Raw genomic sequence first — 8223 nt, 5'->3', positions numbered from 1 at the left:
TATCTGTGTTTCATTGACTATGCAAAGGCATTTGACTGTGTGGATCATAACAAACTGTGGCTGATTCTGAGAAGAATGGGAATCCCAGAACACTTGATTATGCTAATGCCAAACCTATAACTTGGATGAAGAGGCAGTTGTCAAAACAGAGCAAGGGAACACTGCATGGTTCAAAATTGGGAAGGGCGTATGCCAGGGATGTATCCTGTCTCCATACCTTTTCAACTGTATGCAGAACAGATTATCCAGGAGGCTGGGCTCTATGAGGAGAAATGTGGTGTCAGGATTGGTGGAAGATCTATCAACAATCTGTGTTATGCAGATGACACAACCCTGCTTGTTGAAACTGAGAAGGACCTGAAGTGCTTGTTGCAGAGGGTCAAGGACTTAAGCCTTCAATATGGGTTGAGGCTCAATATCAAGAAGACAAAGATTCTCACCACTGGACCAATTGGTGGCATCAGAATGGAGGGCGAAGAGATTGAGATTGTTCACAGCTTTAGTTTGCTTGGCTCCACAGTGAACATTCTTGGCACCAGGAAATTAAAAGACATATTGCAATGGGAAAGTCTGTTGTTAGGGATCTCTCCAAAGTGTTGAAGAACAATGATGTCTTTCTGGAGACTAAGGTGCTTCTGATACAGGTCATGGTCTTTGCAATCACTTGTTATATGTCATAGAGTTGGACAATGACTAGAGAGGACAGAAGGAGAATTGATGCCTCTGAACTGTGGTGCTGGAGAAGAGTATTGAGGGTACCATGGACTGTTAGGAAAACAAACAGATTCAACTTGGAGAGGGTTAAACAGGGCTGTTCCTTGAAGGCAAGGATCTTGAGGCTTCTTCTGACATACATTGGACATGGTGTAAGGAGGGACTGGTCCTTGGAGAGGGACATCATCCTAGGGAGGGTGGAGGGACAGTGCAGGAGGGGAAGACCCTCTATGAGGTGGATTGATTCAGTGACTCGGGTAATTGAGATGAGTGTATCAGAGACAGTGAGATTTGCACAGGACAGACCAGAGTTTAGGGCTGTTGTACATAGTGTCGCTATGATTTGCAAGTGACCCAACAGCACATAACAGCAACAACAACATGGGTAGAATATTGAATGATCCAAGCAGCATTAAAAAGATGGGAGGAGTACACAGAGTTACTGTATCCAAAAGAATTGGCTGACATAGAAGAAATTCACGAAACATCATGTGGCCAAGAGGCAATGGTGATGAAGGAGGAAGTAGAGGTGACTCTAAAGGACCTGATGAAAAGCAAGGGGCCGGGGATTAATGGAACACCAATTGATCTATTTCAACAAACAGATGCTCCACTACTCACCAGGTTGTGCCAAGAAATCTGGAGGACAAATTCCTTGCCAATTAACTGGAAGAGATCCACATTTATTCTCATTTAAAAAAAAAAGAGACCTGGAAGAGCATAGAAAGTATCAAACAATATCACTAATATTACTTATAAGCAAAATCCTCTTGAAGATTATCCAAAAACTACTAGAACAGTACATCAACAGACAACTACCAGAAATACAAGATGAGCTTAGAAAAGGTCATAGGACTAAAGACTTTATTGCCAATGTCACATGGATCTTGGGAGAAGGTAGAGTACCAGAAGAATGTCTATCTGTGTTTCTTTGATTATGCAAAGGCTGATTACGTAAATAACAAGTAGTGGCTAATCTTCCGAAGAATGGAAATACAAGTAAACTTGATTTGGTTCATGCAAAACCTATACTCAGACCAAGAAGCACTCCTCAGTATAGAACAAGGAAACACTGCAACGTTCAAAATTAGGAAAGGGGTGTGTCAAGGATATTTCCTGTCTCAACATCAAGAATACGAAGATTCTCACCACTGGGCCAATTGTCAGCACCATGATTGATGGAGAAGAGATTGAGGTTGTTGACAATTACAGCTTGCTCAGCTCCACAGTCAACACTCTTGGCAGCAGCAGTCAGGAAGTCAAAAGATGAATTGCACTGGGAAAATCTGCTGTCAGTAACCTCTCCAGAGTACTGAAATGCAACAATGTCAGTCTAGAGACTAAGGTGTGCCTGATCCAGGCAATAGTCTGCAGTTACTTGCTATGCATCAAAAGCTGAACAATGACTGAGGAAGAAAGAATTAATGTCTTTGAGTTGTTGTGCTGAAAAAGAGTCTTCTTGGATTGCCAAGAAAACAACTAGGTCTGTCCTGGAGAGGGTGAGACCAAGTTTCTCCTTGAAGGATAGGATTTGGAAGCTTGTCTCATATACTTTGGGCATGTGGCCAAAAAGGACTGGTCCTTGGAGATGGACATCATTCTTGGAAAGGTGGAGGGATGGTGCAGGAGAGGAAAATCCCAAATGAGGTGGATTGACACAGAGACTGGAGTGTTGGAGTCAGTGAGTCTTTTTATCATTTTGTAATTTTATCAATGTTTTCTTTATAAATTGGTATTATCTATACATGAAATATAATGACCCATATAGCATCCTTCACAAACAGCAAACTGTCATTAAAAATAGTATATCCTTTCAAGCACAATAAATGACACTTAAATGTATATTTACCTATACATTCTCAAAAAACAACACCAGAATTGTTGTTCAAAGGGTCACTTTGAGTCTCAGATGACTTGATGGCACATAACAATAACAAAAAAAACAACAACTTTTAAAATACACTGAAAATAAGTTATAATTATTGTGAAAATATATGCATGATTAGTTTTTTTAAAATAAAGAGATTTTGAATATAATGCTAAAACTATATCTAGCTTTTAAATAATTAAAATATTGACCAGGATCAGTCCTTATTTTGTAGAAGTACCAAAAGTTCACAGTGTCTGAAGATTGTATGACATCCTGTTCAAATATTCTATACTAAAAATAAGTACAAAATTGACAGTCACAAATTCTTACAAAGGAGAGGGTATACAATACTTAAAAGTGTTTTTGAATTTTTGCTAACATTCTTTACAGTTCTTTCTTACTGTCTCATGAAAATTCGGGCCAAAATTTGTAAACTCTTTTGCATTTCCAATGTGCTCCTTCTTTGTTTTGTATGTGCACCTGTTTTCAGCTCCTACATATGTAATTTTCAAAAAACTAGATGAAGAAATTGAATCTATAAAATTGTAGCTCTTTGAGAATTATATGTATTCAAATTCAATCAGTCTAATCTGTTCTACAGAAGAGATATAAAAAGAAAAAAAAAACACCCAATAGTCTTACAAAAAATATTTCCTAATTCTTAATGTCTATTTATGATCTTTATTTTCTTAATACAAAGACAAACTTATCATCCAGTTTTTATTTTTCGTATGCTTTTGTAAAGTTTTTTATTATTTTATCAATGTTTTCTTTATAAATTATCTATATATGAAATCTAATGACCTATATAGCATCCTTTACAAACAGCAGACTGTCATTGGAAAGAGTATAATCTTCCAAGCACAGTAAATGAGACTTAAATAAATATTTAGTTATACATTCTCAAAAAACAAGAGCAATGAACTATACTATGTTGCTGTGGATATTCCCTTATATTTTATGAAATAAATTTCACATGAAGAACTTAAGTTACACCTTTATTTCTGTGTCAATTTAAGCAATTTCTAAGGTATATTACCAAGTACTCATAATGTAAGATGATTTATAGCATCTTTTTATAAAGATATGGTTAAAATATTTTGGATATCTTCGATATTGTCTTTGGTAGTTAATATTCTGAGGGGTGATGCTTAAATGTTTACAGATATTAAAATTACTAAGAAAATGCTTATACATAGTTTACCATTCTTTGTGCTTAAACTGAACTCACCCATGTAGTAAAACTTTCAACCAAACAATTTACAGATCTATACAGTGAAAAAATATCAGGGAGGTAATCAGTCCTTTTATTAATGAACCACACAAGATTACAGGGAGAGTATTTGACTAGGAATAAAGCTCAGAAGTCAAATAGCAAGATGTCCAAACAATGAATGACAATAAGAATCAGAAGGAGGAAAGTAATGATACAATGTAGGGATTGTAATTCTTTTTTTAATTTTTTTTAAAAATTATTAATTTCAATTAAAATTTACAGAGACTTTGGATTTCCATTCATTCACTGTTGCACTTTTCTTGTCTCCCAACCCTCTCCCCACCCCTAGTACACTACCCTCTTGGAAAAGTAAAAGAAAAATTCTTTCATTGTTTTACAATCCCTCCCCCCAGGTCCACTCCACTATGTAGCCTTCATTCTGAATTCCCATCATGACAAAAATACCTAATCACATATCCCTTTTAAACAGTTCTCTCCCTCATTTGTTTCAATGCAGTATACATTATTTAACCCATCTTTCTAAGTCTCCCGGATTGTAATTCTTTATATAAATTGTAAACCAAAACATAGGAATCATTGAATGGAATACCAACTTTTGCTGTAAACCTTCATTCACCTCTTAATAAACGTTAAAATTTAATTAAGTGGCAACACTAAGAAGCTTCATCCTTGATGCCACTACAGTTACCCTCATATCTGAGTGGGAAATCTCTATTTCTGAGAATAAATCTAGAATTGCATTGTTATGTATCATTAAGTCAGAGCTGATTTATAACTGGTAGGTTATAAACACAGGAATAGATTATTCATCTTTCTCCCAAGAAGCAGCAGGCTGATAAACCACATTACTTTGGGTTGGCAGTATATTTCCTTGTCAAAATACATACCCACTATAAACAAGTTTATCCCAGTGTATACCTTTAAGAGCAGAATTCTCATTTCATCGTTCTATTTAGGACCAGCTGAAGAATTAGACCTAGCTGTTTGATAGCCTAAGAAGTTATGAAGGAGCTACCAAAGCTCCCAAAATTACAAAATTCCACTTAAAGAAAGGAGAACTGAAGTGCAGCACCAACATGAAGGCACATGGTTCAGATCCACTAGCTGCTTCATGGGAGAAAGAAGGACAAACTCCTCTAATGTGATTTATTGCCTGTGAAAAACTGCTGGAGGGGCAGCTGTCCTGACTTGACAGCACATAGTAACATTTAAAGAATAAAAAGTGTTATGCAAACCAACATGATTTTGGAAACTCTATGAACTTTGATAAATGTCAACAGTTGTAGACGGGTTTCAGGCCTTTTGTTCATAGGACCTCTATGAGCTGTACTCGACTCAAAGGCAATCAACAGCAACAACAATGTTTATCTAAGTTACATATTTGTTTAAGAAAATACTCTGAATCTAACCACACTATACTAAGAAAACCAAAATTTAGAATGACAGTAAAACAACTGATCAATATAGATGAGCATACAGGTGCTTCTCATAACAATGAAAATGTTATAATCAATTGTATATTATGAGAGTTAGATATGTAGATGTGTACCATAGAGTCAGAACTGACCCATAACTGACCCTCAGCAGGTTTTCAGAGGCAGTTAATCACACTGGAGGAGATTGCCTATCCTTTTCCTGAGGAGCAGCTGGTGGCCTCAAACCGTGCACCTTTGGTATTGCAGCGTTTCTTGCCTCTAGGCCACCAGAGCTCATGTAGATGCAGAAAGGAAATTTAAGCTGATCTTCTTATTAAATCACTGAGCGACCACTGAGCAAATCACTTAAATGTCTGTGTTTACTTCCATTTGATATTGAGAAGCAAATGTACTAAACATGCTAATTGGGAAAATGTGTAACAGAAAGTATGCAATCATTATCTACTGCCATTGTTTATATGACACACTGAACACACTCAGCTGCCAAAGGACATGATGAGGTTCAAATTCACCTCAAGGAAACTTAGCAGATGGACCTGGAAATCGTCTTCTGGATAATCAGCTAGAAGACTCTTTGGAGTCCAGTTCTACCCTGACAAATATCAGGTCACAATGTGTCAGAATTAGCAATATTATTATTATTGCAACAAAGATCAGATTTGGACAGTAGCTTTATGTCTTACAATTCTACAAGTAAAAGCTATTCAATTTTTTGAAACTAATACTTTATGAAAATAAATATATAGTATTTGCAAATTCTGGAATTCTGCTGGGTTAGTGGTGAGAATTTTCACTGTCAATTCAAAGACAGGTTTTAATCCACCAACAACTCCACAAGAGAAAGACAGGAAATCACCTCCCTTGCAAAATACTGCCTCTGAAATTCTACTGTAGGGTCAGCTATGACTTAGTTCTGAATCACAAAGGTTTATACCATTATACAAAACATGAATGTGCTTATTTGTGTGTACGATGGTCAAATGTGTTAAAAATCATTAATTCTCTTATTATGACACTTCACATATGCCATTAAACTGGACACAAATAAAGCTTATTTTCTGGATCTACCTTTGCTAATGTGAAACAATTTAAAATGAGAAGAAATAGCTATAAACATTCACTAATGATTAGTAAATGTAATGCAGAATGTAAATATAGCGAAATTCAATGTCTTTAAAACTGTAGTACAATCCATAAAGATTTATATCATAGGTATTAGTGAGCTTAAATGTACTGAAATATGCTCTTTTGAATCAGACAGTAACATGTTTTACTATGAGATATATATATATATAGATAGATAGATAGATAGATAGATAGATATCCACAAACACACACACATACATATATGTTTTATTCATCACCCAAAGGAACATTTCAAGATCATTCCTGAAGTATACATCATTGTCAGTGGTATAATAATATTTATATGCCTTCAAGAAAGAACAGTTAATGACTATTATTCAAATTTATGCACCAAACAATAATATCAAAGATAAATAAAGTGAAGTTATTTATAACTTCTGCAGTCTGATATTGACACAACATGCAACCAAGATGTATCAATAATTGCTAGTGATTAAAATACAGAAATTGGAAGCAAAGAAAAAGGATTAGTAGTTGGGAAATAATGGCTTGGGTCATAGAAATTATTCTATCTAAAGAATTTACGTAACAGAATTCTATATGACCAATAGCTTATTCATTCTAAATAACCTTGTACCAAATCATGAACAAAAACTCACATGTAGATCTCACCAGATGGAAAAATAGGAATCAAATAAAGTTTATCTGTAGAAAGAGAGAGCAGAGAAACTCATTATCATCAATTAGAAGAAGACCAAGGGCTAACTGCAGGACATACCATTAATTGTTCCTACATTAGTTCAACATGAAGCTGAAGAAAATGAGAACAATCTTCATTAGACAAAATAGAAGTTACAGTATATCTCATGATAGTTCAGAGGCCATCTCTAGAATTGTTTTCCTTGTAGAGTATCAGTTGACCATAAATAGCTGAGTCTATTTCTGGATTCACAATTCTGTTCCACTGATGTATGTGCCTGTCATTGTAACAGTACTGTGCCATTTTGGTTCCTACCACTGTGTTGTAGGTTTTGAGGACTGGGAGTACTATGCCTCCCACTTCATTTTTGTTTCTCAGAAGTGTTTTGCTTATTTTGGGGTCTCTCGATTCTCCAAATAAACTTGACAATTTCCTTTTTGATCTCCTTGAAAAAGGAATTTGGTACATGTATTGCGATTACATTAGATGTGTAAATTGCTCCTGGTAGGATTGTCATTTTCACAATATTAAGTTTTCTTATCCAAGAACAGGGCACATTTTCCCCTTTCTTTAGGTCTTTTATTTTGTCTTGCAGAAATGACAGCCTTATCAACAAACGGTACTGACAAAACTAGACTGCTACATGAACAAAGCTGACATATCTCACCCATATCTCACATCATACACAAAAGTGACCTCTAGGTGGATAAGTGACTTGGGAGTAAAGCCCCAAACCATAAAGTACAAAAGAGATAAACTGGTATCATGTTTAGAAACCCTAGTCTATGGTATAAAGAGACTGCCAAAGATAGCCAGAAATATACAATCCGAAAAGACTAAAATTGATGAATGGGACCTCCTAAAGATTAAATCCCTGTGTGCATCAATATCTTTTCCCAACAGGATGAAAAAACAAACAAACAAACAAAAAACCCCTACTGACTTGGATAAAAAATTTGGCAATACCATCTGACACAAGAGTCTCATAACAAAAGTTTATATAATTCTCCTGGGCCTCCATAAGATAAAGATTGATGACCCCGTCACAAAATGGGCAAAATACATGGAAAGAATTTTCACAGAGGAAGATATTAGAATAGCCAACAGACATATAAACAAATACTCCAAATCACTGGCAGTAAGAGAGATGCAAATCAAAACCACAATGAGATACCATCTC

At 35.6% G+C, this 8223-nt stretch overlaps 1 protein-coding gene across 1 annotated transcript in view; it reads left to right on the top strand.

Annotated features, from left to right (window-relative positions):
• The window catches only part of LOC102852020 (ferritin light chain-like), a 13933-nt gene that overhangs the window by 604 nt on the left and 5106 nt on the right, over positions 1-8223 (top strand). The window lies entirely within an intron of this gene.

Source organism: Elephantulus edwardii, unplaced genomic scaffold (genome assembly GCF_000299155.1).
Source record: "Elephantulus edwardii isolate Elephantulus edwardi_28Jun2011 unplaced genomic scaffold, EleEdw1.0 scaffold00013, whole genome shotgun sequence".
NCBI lineage: Eukaryota > Metazoa > Chordata > Mammalia > Macroscelidea > Macroscelididae > Elephantulus > Elephantulus edwardii.
Note: the sequence above shows the minus strand (reverse complement) of the source record. Positions and strands in the feature narration are given on the sequence as shown.